The sequence below is a fragment of the Triticum urartu genome, chromosome 7A, assembly GCF_056163025.1.
Source record: "Triticum urartu cultivar PI428250 chromosome 7A, HENAU_Tu73, whole genome shotgun sequence".
NCBI classification, from domain to species: domain Eukaryota; kingdom Viridiplantae; phylum Streptophyta; class Magnoliopsida; order Poales; family Poaceae; genus Triticum; species Triticum urartu.
The window spans coordinates 666,802,200-666,822,875 of NC_141879.1; positions in this window are offsets into that span (position 1 = coordinate 666,802,200).

The following is a 20,676-nucleotide window of genomic DNA, read 5'->3' on the forward strand; positions in this document are numbered from 1 at the left end:
AACATCTTACATTTGTGAACGAAGGGGGGTACTTGCCACCCCACAACCGAACTTGCAATTTACTAACAACAAAATTGTGCTAGAAAATAAAGTGACTAAGTGAGATGTTAATTTCGTTGAACTAGACTATATACATCTTAAGCCTTAGCCTCATGTACTTAGAACGTATTTCCTCCGTCCGTGTTTATTATGCCCACTAGTATTCTGACCGTATATTTAATTTTGCAAAATATTAGTGATATGCCGCCAAAAATTATATTACTAAATTCACATTCAAAAAGGTTTTCAATGGCAATACTTTTTCTACATATAACTCATACTTTTTTAATGTAAATGTATGTGTAATTTTTAGTTCAAAATATGAGAGGGACCAATAAACCGAAAGGAGGAAGCACTTGTTCATTCAGTGACCATGTTAGAGCTGGGAGCATGGAATGTGCACCTGCGTGGGTGCGTAGCAAGACAGAGTTTTTCTTCTTCCTCTTTCAAGGCAAGCAGAGAGATTTTGTTTATGGAGCTGGCAAGGGGAGGTACAAGTGCGGGTACAGTTGGGAGCACCGGGTTGGGCCCGTCAGCGCCTTAACCAGCACCCGGTTTTGCTCCGACCGATCGCTCGCGCCGGGGCCGCCTCCCGCTCCGGCCCGTCCGGCCTGTTCCGTAGTACCTTTCGTACGGTTGCTCGTGGGGGTGAGAGAGTGAGGAGAGCAAGATTTTTTCTGCCATCGTGGACCCCACCTACTGACCTGGCACATGGAGGAGAGAGAGAGACAAAGCCAGAGTGAGAATCAACTGATTGCAAAAAAAAAAATGCTCAGCTGTTGTCAACCCGTAGCCGTAGTATTATCTTTTCCCACCTGGATTTTCTCAGTGATAACACACAAATGGTAGAGACTCTAGAAATGCGTACCATCCTATATCATTAAAAAAAGGACCATATTGCTAGCATGTTAGGTATGGTCGGTCACTAGACTAGGGTGTAGCACATGCACGCGCGCACTATTCCGGTACCGGACGACCAGCACTGTCTACCTCTCCATGTCGTGGACGCGTACGGTCTGGTACGAAAAACATTTTCACGTGGAGTCGGAGACCAGCACGCATGCATGCAGATATCCTCCTATCTTCAGCATCGCTCGAACCAGAGGTGCACTGTGCGTGAATGCGTGATGCCGCCTGGGTGGCCGAGCACGCGTCCCGGCCATGGAGCGCCCGGCAAACGACACATCAACACTGTCTACCTCTGCGCATTTTGGAGGGTGTCTTTTCCGGAAGCGGAACGGCATGGCGTTAGGGCGCCGCGAGATTCGACCGATCCTTGCCCCGTCTCCTCGTGTCGTTCTTTTGACGGTACATGTCACGGTCTGGTGGAGGAACTCATCGGCCGGAGATCGGAGGTTGTCGCGGTGCTGCAGCCACTGTCTAGACATACATGCCTGTGTTTACTAGTGGAGTACGAGCGTAGGATATGAGTCGGGATGGGGTGGTCACACACACACACACACATCTCACCACGGTAGAAATGTATAATCATCTCATTGCTGAAACTTGGCGCAGCACACAAGGCATACAACTCTCTCGGAAGGAAAAGAAGAACTAGAGATGAGGTGACAAGGGTGCCAGCGAGCGATCAACGCTTAGGACATGCATACTGATCATCTTTAATTTCAGAACGCGCCATAGGAATTCGCTGGTTACACTTACAAGGAGTCCAATTGACGACTTTGTAGTGGTTCATTTGTACCTTTCATTCCCTGTTGATCTCTTGATTTCGTATAAATATCAAGTCAACTAATGTGGAGCGGTGGAGCCTCACATGCACCGCCATGCATGTGAGCGCTGATGACTAAGGCTGGTCGTAATGGTAGTATCATAGCTAGTATCATGCACGCCAACTACGCAATTTTGATGATGTGTCATAGCATTGAATTAGGAAAGAGATGGTGTAGTATCATATCATGATATCGTATCATATTAAATGCTATGTTACTTTGTGTCATGCATGACAATAAATAAAGTACTACATGATACTAATATATGATACTATGCATTAGGGAGGTAGTATCATACACTAGTATCATATGCATGATACTAGTATATGATACTCCCCATTACAACCAGCCTAAGAGGGTGTTTGTTTCCAGGGACTTATTGGTCTAGGGACTTAAATAACCCTATAAGTCCCATCTAAACCAAACAATAGGGACTTAAAGTGGGCATTTGAGACTTACAAAATAAGACTCTCAAGGAGGGATTTATAGGGACTTTTAGTTGTAATATGGTCTTATAGAGACTTATAAGTCCCAGGAACCAAACAGGTAGGGACTTTTTAAAGACTTGAAACTTATAAGTTGGGACTAAAAAAAGTCTTAGGACTTATGAACCAAACAGGACCTAAAGTACGTGCCAGTCGATCACTTCGTCAATGCAAAATCGAAAAAATGGAGCGAGGGGGGAACTCAATTCGGCAGCAGGTACGACCGGTACGTACGGCCCACTTTTTATTGGCACGTTTCTTCTTGCCGTGCTAGTCATCGCTAATGGGACGGTGCATGTTACGTTCGGCTAGACCCTGTGGCGGAGCTAGCTTGATCACTGGCTTGCCGGTCATGCCACGCTTGTCAAGGCCTTCGTTTCCATACAGGCGCACATGGCATGCCTCAGATGATCAGATCAAATCAAAATCAAGTGGTACGTGGAGGACGTCGATCGACCCAGCGAGCCGGGACAAATTAAACGTCGGATTTTCAAAACAGTGCAATGCAGTGCCTGTGTTGGGTGGCTGTGCGCAAGTGTGCAGCGTGTTTTTTTTTTGCCGGGTAATGAAGAGCTTTATTCATATGATAAGGCGCCGGTACTATCAGCCATGAGGTTGGTTACCAACAAACCCCGGGAAGAGTCCATCCAACACTCCGGCACCTCCAGCGGCAGCGCGTGACATGCACAACTTAACACATGCAAGACAAGAAAGAGCAACTCCGTCTTCATTTTCACTCGGTGACCAAGACCAAGATTGAACAGGCTCTGCCACCTTCTGCATTGTATCAATCCTTTTGGTCACGCTCAAAGAAAATTTTTCCTCTTAGTTCGTTCAATAGCTAACTATAGCCACCTCTCCTCCCTCCGTCCTCCTCTCCATCCGTTGCTGACGTCACCGGGCTAAGCCTGGTGTCCGAGCAATGGCGAATCTTGGGACAAAACGGAGGGCAGGCCCAAACTTAACGAACGAAGGATTCTGGACGAGTATAGACAGGATTATGACTATGTGGGCTTAATGGGCTGCCACTGATTGCCTGGGCTGGGCCTAAAACTAGTAGAAAAAAATTGTATCCCTGAGGGGGGGGGGGGGGGGGGGCTCGAGCCTGTTAAAGCCCCCCCAGTAGATTCACCCTTTTGTCCGATGACGGTGGCGGGGGATCCCCTCCATACTCGCGATGAAGGAGATGGGGCGGATATCATCCAGCCAGGAGGCGCAACTGATCTGGATCTGGGCAGTGTGGCGACTTGCTCTGCGTCGTTTAAAATATGTGGGTCGGGCTAGTGTCGGGGCACGCGCCGACTCAAATGATGCATAAATTAACTAAAAAGCTACTCTACGTAGGAAGTCATGCATGATGGAGTTGATGGTGCTATGGTGTGAAAACGCCAACAACATTGTCGTTTTGTCCAATGTAAATTACTTGTCCTAATAGTCCTAAAGTACCTGAGATGAATAACCAAACAGTGGATAACGTATTAATTTGAACCCAGTGGTAAGAATGTGCCGTTCCTCCTCCTCCATGTGAACTGTACTCGTGATCGTACAGATAAAGCCACGACAGCACTCTAGCCGAGACGAGCCTGGACGTCTCTCTTACTCTCCCCCTCCGAAGAAGAGGCACGACTTTTTACATCTCCCGGCCGATCCACCTCTACGCTGCCGTTGCGCCGGATCCCTCATCCTCCGTTTGCCGCTCCGGCGGCGGGAGGGCGGGGGGTCCTCGTCTCGCGGCTGTAATTGTTGTAGGGTCTATAGGGTTACCGGCCGGCGGCGATGATGAGGTGGTGGAGTCACCGGTGTGGTTTTTGTTGCAGGTGCGTGTCCCCTTCGACTCCGGCGCTCGATGGAGCTCCGTGGTGGTGCACCTGCTTCCCGTGCACTCGCGAATTGACGGATTTGTGTTGTGCTTCTTTCCCTAGTCAGATCCCGCAGGGCGGTAGATCTGGGATGTGAAGATCTCGAAGATGACGACATGATGGTTCGCGGCAGAGCCGACGTTCCTGGGTGTTATCTCTCTGGAGGCGGTGAGGGAGGACTTTCCGGTTGCCATGGGGATGCTTTCGTCGATCCAAGGCGCATGGACAAGCACAGGCGGCGGCGCGTCCTCCCTCTCGTTCGGGATGCCGGTGATGCTGGAGCTTAGAAGGACTTCTTTGTATTATCTACTGTTTTCTGGGTTTTTCGTAAGATTAAACTATCTATAAAATCGTTATCTTCTCGAAAAAAAAAGATAAAGCCACGACGGCCGGGAGGATCCACCGAGCTAAACTGCACCCTCCTACCTGCTACTTTTGCCACAATAGGTCACGAACGGCCCATTCGCCGCGACTTTGGTAGCACTGACTGTGGCCCGGGCCGCCTATCTCTTCCGTCTGTACGTGGTGAACACCCCTCAAAGACTGCATCCAAGCAAAGCTTGGAGAGGCATCCAGTGAGACGGCGACACGGTAACTTACCTACAGCAGCCTACTCCTAGGTAGGTATATAGGTTGTCGGGGCCTGCCTGGGCTTCAGAGGGTGCTCGGATCCCAGGGGCTATTTTTAGTCTGACTAAAAATAGTTTTTTTTAAAGACTAAAGTTCCAAGCACCCCTGACTAAAGAGAGGCTAGGACTAGTCTTGAGGCTAAAATTTTTTAGTCATAGGAAACCTAGAAGGTGCTTAGATTCAAGGGACTATTTTTAGTCTGACAAAAAATAGTCTCTTTTAGAGGCTAAAGTTCCAAGCACCCCTGACTAAAGAGAGGCTAGGACTAGTCTTGAGGCTAAAATTTTTTAGTCATAGGAAACCTACTAAAACATGTATTAGCCCTCTCTCTCCTCATTTAATGTCTCTCCTTTAACACATGCGAGTTCTGGATTGAAGGGTTTGAAGGATAATAAATGCTCAATAACTTGATTTTACTCTCTTTAGTATTTGGATCTAAGCATAGGTGATGCTAGCAAGTTTTAGTCCCACTACTTTTAGTCATGGGACTAAAACGTATCCAAGCACCCTCTCAGTCACGGGCACATAGGAGGTGTCCGAATCGGCGAGTTGGGTCGATGGACGATTGCTGCTCTAGTCCAGTGATGCATTCCACATGGTGTGCTTGGTTGGAGAACCTTGCATGGCGATGTCATGCATGCAACAGTCTCCCACTCCATGTGACCTGACCGAGACCGAGGTCTCGGAAAGACGCGCAGCTTCCGAGACCGTCGTGCGCGCAAGATCTCATGGATGTGGAGAGCCAGATCCGGTGCTCGAGTGGATCCAAGTGGTATAGCAGTGCGAGCCGTGCCATGGGTTTCTGCCACTTTGTTGTACCGTATCACGTACGCGTACGGAGTACTGTGCGATCTCTACGTACGTGGTGCACCGACATTGCTTAACCCATGCATGTGCATGCATGCAGGAAACGCATAGTACTACTATGCCTGATAGCGTCGGTGAGAAAGGGATTAGGGCAAGCAAGCCAGGTCATAGATTACGAGAAAGGTGGCATGGCAACCCGACAGGAGTGAACGTGGTGCGTGTTCGTCCAGCCGTTGAGCCATGCACGTCCATGTGGGGTGAGCCCCGCGATGGTCTGGCCGGCCCGAGCCCCCTGCACGGCACGTACGTGTTGGCCCGCAGGCCGGACGGACATGGAGATGGAGTCATCAAAAGGCGCGGTACGGAAAGATGTGAGGCCGTGTAGCTTTTACAGTCAGAGTCAAGTAGGAGCACGGGTGTGTATGCTGATCATGAGAATGAGCCAATCAGCCGCACGTCGATCGATCTTTTTGCTCCCGTGAATAGCTAGCTAGGCCGGCGTGGATGAGTAGAGGGAGGCATGCATGCTGGGTCGAGCAAGGCGTAGACAGCACCGACGGACCGAGGACCGACGCGCGCGTTCAGCTCGATCGCGTACAACAGTGGATCTCTCGACCGGCCCTAGGTTTCCATGCGGCGCTGTCATCCACCTCCCTGCTGTCTGCCGCGCGCACACCCCGTCGTCGACCCAGAAGCATCCAGGTCCCGCGCGACGGTGTCTCCGCCTCGAGCACCTCCTTAACGACTTCACAGATGAGCGTCTCTCCGTCGCACGCATGCATGATCATCACGTACTACTACTTCTTCCCAACTGTACCAGTGGCTGTTGCTTCCATCGTTGGCACGACACACTTTTGTCGCGGAAAAACGACTTATGTATGTACTTCAATAAATGGGACTTTTCTCTTCATGGGGCATTATTTTGTCCTTGAATTTTGTATCTTTTGCGATGGCGCTGCTGTTCGCACTAGCGTGTTTGTTTAGTTATTCATACTCGTCCAAGTTGTATCCCGGTCAAGGCGCATACCTACGTCGCGTTGTTGGGGACGATACCCTATAATTTGTAGGTGTAGCCATAACTAGAAATGCAAAGTTCTGCGACCGTACTATTCCCTCCGTTCCAAATTACTCGTCGTGGTTTTAGTTAAATTTAAACTAAAACCACGACGAGTAATTTGAATCGGAGGGAGTAATACACATAAACCAATGTAATCAGCATCACATGAGCCAGCCAGCTAGGAGCTAGCAAGATGCCGCGTTCGGCAGTTGGTTCGATTTACTCACTCACATCACGCTCTGCACCAAGCATGCACGCAAGGTACCTACGTCCAAGGAGTATATTTTTGCACGACCGAGCCCGTGGCTCTGCGTGAAAAATGACAAAACTGATCTTTTGGGCAAAGTTCAGCATAAAATGACCTCGTTTCCAAATAAATTCATAAAATGACCCTTCCTGTATGACGCCCGCACTCGGGGCGTCATGCTAGACTACATGACGTCATTGTCAAAGGCGCCATGTAACGGCATTGACCTGCCACGTCAGTACATGCAAAACAACATGACGCCCCTAGGCAAGGCGCCATGCTCAGTAGCATGACGCCCTGCGCTATGCATGTACGTGCATTCAAGTGCTTACTTAGGAGCTAGCTCATTGATACTTGCTTGCTTAGAATACGTACATGCAAACTACATGCTTAGAGTAATAGAAAAACCGGACGCGTACACAGCAACAGCTAAGCTATACCAAGACCAATAGAAAACCATACGCTGGACTTGTTTGTGGTGCTGCAGCTAGCTATGAGTATCTACATGTAAACTTAGCTAATCCAGCCTTTACGTGTCGCAACTCAAACACATGACCCCAAACAGATATCCGTTTTATTTGGATTTGGTCTATTTGGAGTGGCAATGAGGCCGTATCCGCTTGAATTTGTGGATGTGTCAGCTGTGCTTGATAAGAGATCAAACTGATAGATGTACCGGTTGTCAATGTGAGTCCACATGTGCTCAACCACGTTGTCTGTGCCACAGACGGGCAAGCCAGGAAGGACAAGGGCACGCGTCCCGCCCCGCCCGCGCGTCCGTTTCGATGCAAACGCGGCCTAAAGTTGGGCCTGTAATGGGTCGAAAGCGAATGGAAAACGAACATTGGTATATTTGCTCTCACGCATTGGGCCGCCTATTCTATCCGTTTACCCCTAAACGGACGCGGCCGAACGATTTAGGGTCATGCAGTGGAGTTGCCCTTAGACTTATATTTAGGAACGAGGAGAGTAGTTAACCAAGCTGAATAGCGAAAACTTTTCGGTTAATATATGTTAGTGAAAATTATAATGTGTTATTGTTCTTTGACTTCAAAAGTCCTATATACACACAACATATTGGGGTGCGACGCGGGCATGACTAGCATATATACAACATGACAAGGCCTGACGGGACCTAGAGTTCATATATATATATATATATATATATATATATGTATATATATATAGGATGGGTCTATTATGATAACATCTTTAAAAGTGTTATTCTGCACACTATTTTCTTATTCTGCTAACATTTTTTGGACCGCGCAAAAACAGCGTGGCGAACTGCACGCATAAAAAAGGCAATCGAAATCCCCCACCTCCACCTTCTTCCTGCTGTGCCCACCCAACCGCCCCCGAACACCCCCACCATCGGTCCACCCACCTTCCTCCACCTTCCAGCCGTCGCGCCCTGCCCTCGCCGAACTGCCACAGCCCCGCCGCGCCCGGCCCGCCACCTTCTCTCCTCGCCGGCGAGCCGCGATGGTCCTCGCGCCCCCCGGGACACCTCCCAGCACCAGCCGCCACCAGATCCAGGCTGCGGTGGCCTCCCACCGCCGGATCCAGGCCACAACGGCCCCTCGCAATGCCCCGCCGCCGGATCCGCCATGGCCACCTCCCCTTCGCCTCCCTCGAGCACTCTCCCTTCTCCTCCTTCCTTCTACTCCGTCGACGAAGAGCCAGAGTCACGGCCACCAAGGTGCTCCTGCTCCTGTCTCCTGCCCGTCCGCGCCATGGCCCTACCTCGCCGGCACTACAACTCCGCCGCCTCCAAGTCCCCGCGCCCCCGTCGTCATGCCCCAAGGCACACCCACCGCCTCCCCTCACCACCAATGGCCTAGATCCGCCCCAACCCGTCCGGATCCGAAGCTCTCTGGCTTCCTTGTGTGGATTTGGCGCGTGGGTGGGCAGGAGGAGGGGCATGTGCGCCACCGCACGTTGGACGTCGTGGTCCAGCCGGTCGGCTAGTGCAGTTCGTTCCCCCCTGACGAGCAGCCCAACAGCGTTGCCCTGGGGGTCCTTGACTCCTGCCAGCAGGGGGAGAAGTCCGCTGAGCGACTAGGTGTACCGGATCGAAGGTGAGGACACCAACCCACAAACCCTCCTCTGCAGCAACAAAATCGGTGGTGAACAGCACGACGACGAGGGCTCGTGCAGCTCAGTCGCTAACCATTTGCAGCTCGGTGGCGGCCCTCATGCAGCTCGGACCACCCCCGACCAACCACTGGTCCTTCTCTCCCTCTTCTCTGGTCGCCGTGGAAGACGAGCTGGCCTCCGGCCCCAAGCCACGCCAGGCACACAGCTCTCATGGTCGATGCAGTACGCGGGCATGCTGGCTGCCGCTCTCTGTGTCCTTTTTTTGAAAATTTCGTGTCACTGTAATCAGGCAATGCACTCCACCTCGTTTGGGAAAAAATTTACGTCTCATAAAAAAGAAATCATGCGGTGCACCTATCTGTCTGATTAAGTGCGGTTTTCGTCTGAAGCAGTGCACTCCACCTCGTTTGGAAAAAAATACGTCTCACAAAAAAGAAATCATGCAGTGCACTTGTCTGTCCAATGAAGTGCGGTTTTAGTCTAAATAAATGTGGTTTTTTGTCTGATGCAGTATGACCCATTTACGGTAGTCTCGAGGGTCACTTTTTATAGTATTGCGGTTCACCAACACTCGACATGAAGTGCACTTCATCTCGTTTAGGAAAATTTACGTCGCATAAAAAATCATGCAGTGCACTTGTTTGTCCGATGAAGTGCGGTATTTCGTCTGAAGCAGTGCGTTCTTCTTTCCCCGTCCGAGAAAAAATACGTCTAAACAAAAGGAAACCATGCAGTGCACTTGCCCATCTAATGAAGTGCGGTATTTTGTCTAAAGCAGTGCGTTCTTTTGTCCGATGCAGTAAATATGACGATTTTGGTCTCGCGAAGAACAGAGTGTCCGCTTTTCGGTAAAATCGAAACTGCTCTTAAACCGTAAGGTATTAGAGAGAGTGTTCTACATGAAAAAATTGCGTCTCGTCGATATCTTTCCAACAGCGTATGATTTGAATTATTCTAACCAGCCGTTCGTAAAAATTTCGTGAAAAAACAGCCGCTGCCTCTCGAAGTCAGCCGCACGATTTTCAAAATTAACTAAAATCCGTAATGAATCTCAAAACCATTTCAACATATGAAAGTTGCGCCTTGTCCGTAGCTTTCCAACGGCGTATCATATGTCTCGTTTCGACAAACGGTTAGAAAACTGAAGCAAAAACAGTACCGAAAATTTCAAAAAATTTGAAAAACAGAGTTCCGCGATTTAGTAAATTTGAAACTGCTCTTAAACCGTAATGAATTAGAGAAAGATTTATATATGAAAAAGATGCGCCTCGACGATATCTATCCAACGGCGTATCATTTGCTTCATTCCAACAAGCGGTTTAGAAAAAAAACACGAAAAAACGCTCGCTGCCACTCGTCATCCGCCGCACTATTTTCAAAACTAATCTTAAACCGTGTGGAATCTCAAAAAATGTTCAACATGTCGAAGTTGCGCCTAATCCATAGCTTTTCAATGGTATATTACACGCCTCATTCCGATAAACGGGTAAAAAATTAGAGCGAAAACAGTACCGAAAAAATAACACGTGCAGTTTTTTCCGACGAGAAGTTTACTAGTATCTATTGCAGTGCTCGTCGTCAAAATGATGCAGTGCGCTTCTGTTGAGCATGCAGTGCCGAAGTGGTGTGCCGAATAATTATTCTGCTAATATTAGCAGAATAGACCGTCTATATATATATATATATATATATATATATATATATATATATATATATATATATATATATATATATATATATATATATATATACTCTATGTGTACGAATTTGGATATCTGAGATGCCGGCCGACGAGCTGGTGCGGATGTATCCAATACCAAGATGTATACATATGATGTATATATACATAGTGAGTATCTGTGGCCGGCCGGCAAGCACGATGTATACATATCTGAATACCCGCTATACCTACTTAAGGGCATCTTCAACGAGTCCGGCTTTTCTATTGCTATGGCTTAGCTATTAAGCAAGTATTTTTGCATGCACTTATTCTAAGCAAGCAAGTATCAATGAGCTAGCTCGTAAGTAAGCATTTGAATGCACGTACATGCATGGCGCCTTGGGTCAGGGCGTCATGCTACTGAGCATGACGCCTTGCCTAGGGGCGTCATGCTGTTTTGCATGTACTGACGTGGCAGGTCGATGTTGTTACATGGCGCCTTTGACAATGACGTTATAAAGTCTAACATGACGCCTCAAGTGCGGGCGTCATGCAAGAAGGGCCATTTTATGAATTTATTTGAAGATGGGGTCATTTTATGCTGAACTTCGCCCAAAGGGCCAGTTTTGTCATTTTTCACTCGCTCTGCACCAAGCTTTCACGCATGATACTCACTCACATCATATGGGAGCTCAACTCTCCTCTCCCCACTTGTAGACCGTAGTACTCTAGTCGAAAATCCAGCAAACAAAAAGAGCTAGCGCAGGTGCAGAGATGCTCCACCGAGCTGCTATGGTACGATACGGGCGACCCGTACGTATAGTACTCATACGTACCAACGGCCCTTTTGCCTAGTTTATGCCATAACTGTACCATCTAGCAGGAGACAAGGAATTCTAGCAACAAGAAAGATAAGGGGGGGGAGGTGAATTCCCCAGTGAAGAACATGCAGCAACAGAAACGAAAGGATGCGCCTAACCAAGTCTACAAGCCGGTGGCCAAAACCCCGGTGGCCAAAACCACTCTGCTGCTCACCGATGGAGGTGCAGATCCGGGTGTTGATGGTAATACTATGGCTGGAACTGATGCAACATCAACAAGCCATGAAGAGAGAGAGGACTTTGTTAGGGAGATAAAGAAGAAGAAACCTACACCTGAAAACTCGGCAGAGACCGCGCTGCGGTTCTGCGAGCCCCAATGAGTTGCATCGGCTGGAACTGCTGGGGGCCTGGGAACCCCGAGGCAGTTCGAGAACTTCGCAGCATTGTGAAGTTGGAAGGGCCCGCTCTTCTTTTTGTCATGGAAACGAAAATTAGAGCTAAAAGAGTAGAAGATTTGCAGAACAGTCTGGGTTTTGCTGGCTGTTTTGCTGTACATAGTGCAGGTCTTAGCGGCGGCATTGGTCTGTTTTGGTCCCGTGATGTGTCAGTTGAACTAAAGAACTACAGTCAACGGCATATTGATGTGATGGTTACTAACAAACTACTGAACTCTCCACCTTGGAGGTTCACTGGGTTTTATGGTGCACGGCGAGCGGAAGAAAGGCACCATAGTTGGAGGTTCTTACGCTCGGTTCATTCTATTCACTACTAGGGAAAACCTTATACACAGAATCTTAGCAGCAGCGTGGTTTAAAAACAGACGCTACTGCTAATTAGCAGCAGCGAGCTCCAGAGAGCAGCGCTACTAATATCTAAGTAGCAGTAGCGCTCTATGCGGAACAAGCGCTACTACTATATTTGCCACGGTGTTGCCTCCCGGCTAGATATAGTAGTAGCGACCTTCCGGGGGACACGCTACTGCTAAATTACTTAGTAGCAGCGTTTTTCTTAAAAACTCGCTGCTGCGAAATATCACCGCAACTAATTAAGTTTAGTTCCATACTGCTAAGCGAACAAGGTGTTTACCACCTTAAATATGTTACTTCTCAACCTATCTGGAGCACTTGGTCTTCATTGAACTATATGTGTATGATTTGTAGCTGCAATATGAATCCTCGCCTGTACCTATACAGGTACAGTGAGGATTCATGTTGACTATTTAGATTCTACACAAAAAGATCAATGATGACCAATGTATATTTTTGATGTTTTCTCATTGCTTAGACTTACAACGTTTTTTCAGGACAAAGCGTTACTGATTTTGGGATAAACAAAAGAAATAACTGCTTCCATTAGCAGTAGCGTTTTTATGTAAAACACGCTATAGATAAGTTAGCTATAGCGCGTTTTCCTTACGAGCGCTACTGCTAGTTCGACTTAACCACCACCCCCGGCTCAAAATTTCGCTAAGTCCTCCTTTCCCCCCTGTTCCCCTACTCCTGTCGCGCCGCGCCGCCCGAGCCCGAGCCTCCCCTCACCGCCGCCGCCCGAGCCCGCCCTCAACCTCACCGCCGTCGCTCTCGACCTCACCGCCGCCGCCCTCGACCTCACCGCCGCCGCCCAAGCCCGCCCAGGACCGCCGCCTCCCGATCCCGAGCCCTCCCTCGCTGCCCCTACCTCCGTCGCCGAGCACCTCCCCGCCACCGTCTCTCCCCTCTCTGTAAGCCCCCCACCCCTCCCCCACCCCTCTCTCTTTGCTTAGTTAGTAGATGATTTTAGTAGTAGTGATGGTAAACTAGTTGTATAATTAGCAGTAGTAGATGTTAATTAGTAGTAGATGTAGTAGTAGATGTACTAGTTTCTTTCTATTTATAGTAAGTTTATATTTAGTAAGAACGAGTTGAATTAATAGAACTAGTTTAGTTTTAGTTGAACTAGTTTAGTAAGTAAATTAATAAACTAGTTGAATTAATAGAACTAATGTATTTTTAGTAAGAAAATTAAAATAACTAGTTGAACCACTTTATTTTTAGAAAGAACTAGTTTTTTCTATTTATAGTAAGTTTATATTTAGTGAAAGTGCCTTATATCGACTAGAGGGGGGTGAATAGGCGATTTTTATGAAAGTCTTCAAAACATGGAAGTTTCGAAGACAAACAATAGAAATAAACCTATTACCATGCAGCGAAAGGTAGACTACACTAGACAAACCATAGTCAAGTATTCAATGGAGTGAGAGCACAATGACTAATGGCAGCAATGTAGTAAGGATCAGGTAGGAAGATATTATGAAGCCAAACAGAACACGCAGTCACTCAGTGAAGACAAAAGATAGTGCAAACATATAATGACTTCACAAGGAGTAACAGTAAGTAAGGGGAAGGGAAGGATGAAACCAGTGACTCGTTGGAGACAATGATTTGTTGGACCAGTTCCAGTTGCTGTGACAACTGTACGTCTGGTTAGGGCGGCTAGGTATTTAAACCTGAGGACACACAGTCCCGGACATCCAGTCCTGAACACGTAGCTCAGGACACCCAGTCCTCACCGTATTCCCCTTGAGCTGAGGTCACACAGACCTCGCTCAATCACTCTGGTAAGTCTTCAAGGTAGACTCCCAAACCTTCACAGACTTCGTTCACCGGCGATCCACAATGTCTCTTGGATGCTCAGAACGCGACGCCTAACCGGCTGGAGGATTCACAGTCCTCAAGTTTAATAAGTCAGATCACACAGACAAGAAGACTTAAGTGATGCCTAATTCTCTTTGGCTTTGGGTGGTTAGGGCTTTATCCTCGCAAGGAATTCTCTCTCAAAGGCTTTGAGGTGGGTTGCTCTCAAACGACAAAAGCCTATACTAACTCTGAGCAGCCAACCATTTATGGTTGTAGGGGGTGGGCTATTTATAGCCACTAGGCAACCCGACCTGATTTGTCCAAAATGACCCTGGGTCACTAAGGAACTGACACGTGTTCCAACGGTCAGATTTCAAACTCACACGGCAACTTTACTTGGGCTACAAGCAAAGCTGACTTGTCCGACTCTCGACAAGATTCGGTCTCATAGTCTTCACTCGAAGACATAGGTTTTGGTTAAGCATCACTTCAGTCATTCTGACTGGTTCTCTTGGACCCCACTTAACAGTATGGTGGTTCCTATGACTCAACAAAGAAGAAAAAGAACTACGAAAGATCTCTGTCTTCGAGCTCCATAGGCTTCATGCGATGTCTTCTCTTGTCATAGTCTTCAATGTGAATATCTTCATATACCACCTTTGACATCAATGTCTTCATACATTTTTAGGGGTCATCTCTGGTAGGAAAACCGAATCAATGAGGGACTTCTACCTGTGTTATCCTGCAATTCTCACAAACACATTAGTCCCTCAACTAGGTTTGTCGTCAATACTCCAAAACCAACTAAAGGTGGCACTAGATGCACTTACAATCTCCCCCTTTTTGGTGATTGATGACAAACTAGTTGAAGTTTTCAACGGGGAATATAATATGTGAAATTGTCAAGGATAAGGAATTGTCTTCATAAGTTGCAAGGGCTCCCCCTGAAGATGTGCATATAAGTAATTTGCTTTTGAAATGCAAATGCACATGTCAGGTTGTGCTTGTGGAGATCCTCTTCAACTTATGATGACAATCCACTATGCATGTGAAGGTATGTGAAGATAATGACATGCATAATGGAAAATGGTCGTCTGCAAAATGATCTACGTGCGGAATTTATCGTCGCACATGCGGAATTTATCATCACATCACAAAGTGGCAAATAAGTAGCAGACGACCATCGAGTTTAAGTGTTACAACTCAAAGAACCAAATGTATCAAAACGAGAGTTGTAAACACGAAGCAAAATATGAAGCACCCGCCCATATGGACCCGCTTGAAGACTATCAAACTCATATGCTTCTCCCCCTTTTGTCAGTAAGGACCAAAAAGGTTTGAAGACATAGAGCATCTACTCGTTCCCATGAAGAGTAGGTGAAGCAGCAGGGTCGTCGGTGGTGTTCGGCGGTGCAGAAGAACTTGGAGCAGTGTCGAAGCGTGCTGAAGGAGGTGGCGGTGAAGTAGCATCGTCTTCATCCTCGATCACTCTGGCATTCACAGTTGCAGAAGAGGAAGAGAACTCAGAGTCTTCAAGAGATGGAGTTCGTCGCAGCACTGCCCTTCGAGGAGGTGTGGAGTCAAACTTGAAGCGCTCAGAGAAGCCATCCTCTTGAAGATCATCTTCAGAGCACATCAGCGTCAGCCCTTTCCATGTGCGTCGAGAGGTTTCATGAGCAACAAATGCATTCTTGGTGGCAAGATTGCGAATGCGATTAACATCCACCAAGAGGCTTTGCATCTGACCCTTCAGCCGGTCATGATGCCTATCCTGTTTCTGATTAAGAGCCACAAGAAGCTCTCGGTCATTGAGAACACGAGTGCGCTTCTTGGGTCATTGGGCAATTGTGCTATCAGTGGCTTCAGTGAGAGTAGGATGCGGTGCACGTGTAGTGCCAGCCAAAGGATACACACGATTGACTGCTTCAACTCCTTCAATGTTCTGAGAAAAACTTTGATGCTCTGCATTCTGAAGACTTAGAGGTTCCTTGGTAGGCTCAGGATAGATGGTTTCAATAGACATATCCACATCAGGCAGAAAGATCCGATGATTGCGAGCAGATGGCTGATATGAGATAGCGGAGTGAAGTTTGATCAGCCGCATTACCCATGGGGCGTAGAACTTCAAGCCAAACAGATCAGAGCCTGATGCAGCAAGTTGGCGAATGAAGAAGTCCTGTGCATTGAAGCATTTTCCATGAAGAATATAGAAGACCAAAGTCTTCATTGCACCTTCCAGCTTGGCATGTGGAGAGTGTCCTTTGATGGGCCAGAGAGTTCTCCTTATAATGTGATAAATAGTCCTTGGCAGATACTCAAGGTCTTCAACAAAGAACTCTTTGGGATATGCAGCATCTTGGGGCAATGGCTTCATCATACTGAGCATCTGACTCATGTTAGGTTCAGGCTTCTGAAAGATGCTCTCCACAGCTTCACTGTGAAGTTGACAGCCAGATTCGTAGAGATCGCCGGGAGTGGGTAGACCAGTGAGCTCAATGATGTCAAAAGCTTTGGCTTCGTGATGAATGTTTCCTGTCATCCATTCGAGGACCCAAGTCTTCGGATCTCTGTTATACCCGCGGATGTGAAGTGTGGCATAGAATTGGAGCAGCAACTCTTCATTCCAATGCTCTTGGTCAGTGACGAACGGCAGCAATCCAACCTCTTTGAAGCAATCCAGAGCTTCTTCCAGACAGGGCAGACTAGCTATTGCTTCAATTTCAAGACGCTTGTGTGGGAAGATGCGACCTTGATTGTATAGAATGCAGGAGTAATAGCTTCGCTGCGGATAGCTCCAGAACCGATCAGATGATATTCTTTCCCTTGAGTAAGGGTTCCTGGAGCTATTGAAGAATGTGTTGTCTGCTCTGAAGCCATTGATATTGAAGGATCCAGGTGTTGATGCAGGACCTGGGAACTTGGGCAATCTTGGGATTGGCTTCTGTACCTGAGGCCCGTGCTCAACATGATAGTCGAACTGAGGACCGACAGTAGGCGCAGGAACAGAAGCAGTAGGATCAGTGGCTTCACTGACTTCTGGTGCTTGGGTTGGTGAAGGCTCCACATTAGCTTCAGCCATGACAGCGTCAGTGGCTTCATTGGTGTTGGTGGTGGCAGCCTCAAGATTTTCAACCTCCACTTGACGAGCTGGAGGGTCGGTCACAGTCACGTTCTCCTCGAGAACCGCTTCTTGGTGGGACAGGGGAGTAGCAGCTTGTGGGGCTTCTTCTTCATCGGCTGATGCAGCCGGAATGTCTTCAGCAGCTTCAGCTTCAGACGCAGAGACTGGAGGCCTTGGTCCTTTGCGAAGCCTGCGCAACGCAGGCGACGCCTGTGGAGTTGGTGTTGGCTGGGCCTCAAAGTCTTCTTCCTCTTGTGGGCGATCAGCCCATGAAGCATCCTGAGCAATTGGCGTCAGAGGACGACCAATGCTGATGAGTTCGCTGTGCATTAGCACATGCGATGATACCTGTTGGTGCTCGAGCTGAGGAAGCGCTGTATCATCTTCAACATGGTCATGGTGACCAATGTCTTCAGCAGCGATGGGATCAGCTGCTGGAAAGTCTTCAGCTTCATGAGCCTCTGTGAAAGCAGGCACATGGATTGTCAGTTGGCGTTCTTGAGGTTCAGCGTCAGGACGAACCATGGAAATGGGTTCAATAATCAAAAGCTCTGTGGGAGCAGCCCGTTCTTTCTTGGTCTTCCTCTTCTTCTTGGAGGGGGCAGTAGGAGAGGCTTCAGGATGTTTCCTCTTCCTGGCTTCAGCCTCAGCAGTCCTCGTCTTCTTCAGCTCTGAAGCGGTTGACCGGGCTTTTGGCTTCGAGCCAGTCATCCTGGTTGGGAAGACAATGGGATCTGCTTCCTGCCTTGGTGCGAGAGGTTCGGCTACAATGGGTTTCTTCTTCTTCTTAGCAACCATCCTGGGATCAATGCCCGGACGCTCAAGGGCCTTGCGTTTCTCAGCTTCGTTGTAGCCTTGCACACACTTGTCAGCCAGGCTCTTCATGCGCTCCCGAGAACCCTGAGCTTCTGCGCGTTTCTTGAGAAAGGCTTCTTTGAGCTCATGCAGCATAATCTTGAAGTTCTTCACCTCTTGCACGCTGAGCTTGGCCATATGCTTCTTGAACTGAGCCTTTTCATAGTCAATCGTTTGCTTCAGTTCGACGATGCGCTAAGCGAGAGCTAGCTCTGAAGCAATGGCGCCATGGAAGGCGACACTGAGGCCAATGGATAGTTGCAGATCTTCGAAGCTGATGTTTGGTGTGTCAAACCACTCATCAATGAAGTTATGGATGATTGTCACGTCAAAGAGAGGCAGATCATTGAAGATTTCTGCTTCTTCTTTGCTCTTGATGAGTTTCTCAAGAGCGTCATCTGCAAGATCTTCATCACTGGACAGATCAATGGCATCGTTGCGTAGAATGGCAGCAGCTGTCAGCTCTTGGCCGGTGTGTGGCAGAGGCATCTTGACCTTCTGGGGCTTGGAGATGCGTGACATATCTTCGCTCGTGAGATTTTTGGTGCAGAGGCAGGCTTGGAAGCTTTTGGCTGCTTCAGTTTCTTTGGCTTCGGCGCTGCATGCGCTTCATTTGAGTCAGCATCATCTGCAGGCTCATTTATGGCAGTCCCTTGAACCACTATGTGGGTGATGAAACCTTGAAGGTTGTAGAAGGGCCCAAGAAGATTGGGTTCAGCTTCGCGAGTTCCATCGGCACGGGGAGCAGAGGGATCAGGGTTGAAATCTAATCCCAGAGACTTCTTGTTCTGCTTCGCTGAGTTCTGGGCGAACTGGAAGTTGCTCTTAAACAGATTGTCGTCACGACACCATAGCAGTGTTGATGGGTCAGCATCCGCAGGCTGTGGTCCATGGACCATGCAGGGATAGAAGCCTTGTTCAATGGCTTCATCTCTGGTCCTGGGTTGAAGATTTTTGTAGAGGATGTCTCCCCATGGTCGCTTGATGGCATTATTTTCAGCATATTCCTTTGTCACAAATCTGTACTTGAACCACTGTTCTGCCCAATAGCGTCGAATCCATTGGATTCGTGTCTTGCTTTGATTGTAATCCTCTTCAGGATCTGTCTTGTACAGCTCTGAGAGGTCAACGGGCAGATCTCTTGATGTTTCTCCTCGACGCTTTCTGCCACCCTTCCTTGCTGATTTCTCTGAAGCCATGAACTTTAAACTGAAAGGCTTCAATACGTTCAAAGGCTTCAAAGGTTTTCGCTTGCTGGACAAACAGGAACTCGCTTCAGGAGAATTTATGTGATGCTGTAAGAATTCTGCAAATGAATGCAGACTATGAGAACCAAGGGATTCTCCCACGGACATGTACCTGTGATAGCATTAAGGTGCGAGGGAAGGGGAAGAGGTCATATGCATTCTCAGAAGATTTTGAAGATAAATCAGTTTAGAAGACATTGACCTCATCATGCGAAGATATTCACTCATAGATAAGGAGTTGGTTCTAGATTTGTACGAATCCACGGATCAGTACAAGTGAGGAATCTAACTACTTTGTGAAGCATAAGTGAATATAATAGGCATGTTATGAGATGCAGTATGAAAGAGATCCAACTTGTGTGAATAGAAACTGCTTGTGGTAGAAAGTGATAAAGCTATAGGATCAAAGGGGCCGTAAAAAGGAAGTTTTATTTACCACACGAAGAACTGCTAGATGGAGTGGAAGAGGAGGCCGAGCAGTTCGATCGTCCGTGCCCTAACTTGGCGATGGAGGACACCTACGGCGACGGCGGAGAAGACGATGTCCGCGGTCGGTGTGAAGATGGTGTCGGAGAGGTTGCGGCAGCGAAGCGCTTCGTCGCCGGCGTCGTCGAGGGCTAGCGGTGGCGCTAGAGTTCGTGCGAGAGTGGAAGAAGAGATAATGACTGCTGTGAGGTGTGTATTTATAGGTACAGGGGCGGCACTGCATTATTACACAGGTGCCCCTGGCGATTCACATCTGAGGAACACGTGGCCATCATGCAGCATATCGGGGGTTGTTCCACGTCCCACGCACGCCTGGATTGTCGGGTGGTCGTTCCCACTTCTCTGGGTTTTAGGTGAAGGAATGAGCATTGAAAACAGACTTAATGTTTGTCTCTGTATCTTCTGCTGACAAGGACGCAGAGAAGACATTCGACAGTTTCAATAGAATGCATATGATTTGGAGAGGTTAGGGTCCGATCACATTCACTTAGTTCAAAAGATTCAACAAGAAGATATGGCTATAAGTGAATGCTGTAGAGGACAGAACACTAGTATATATATATAATCAACATAGTGAAGATAATCATGAAGACATGTTGAGATTGAAGACGAACCAAATGCGAAGACATAGCAAATGTAACACCACTAGTGAAACACTTCAAATAGAACATTTGATGGTGGCGTTACCCACCGTATAGGAAGTATTAGACCCAGACACGGCGCACAATTATCGTGGCGCTCCGAAGTCAAATTCCACATTAATGTATTCACACTTATAATGTATGTCTTCATTGATTGAAAATATACTTTACTTCGTGTGTTGCACATCTAAGTCATCAATATGCATAAGTGTTAGGATGTGTGCTTGATCACAGGACATTTGAGGATTCCAAGATATTTAGCTCACACCGTAACTT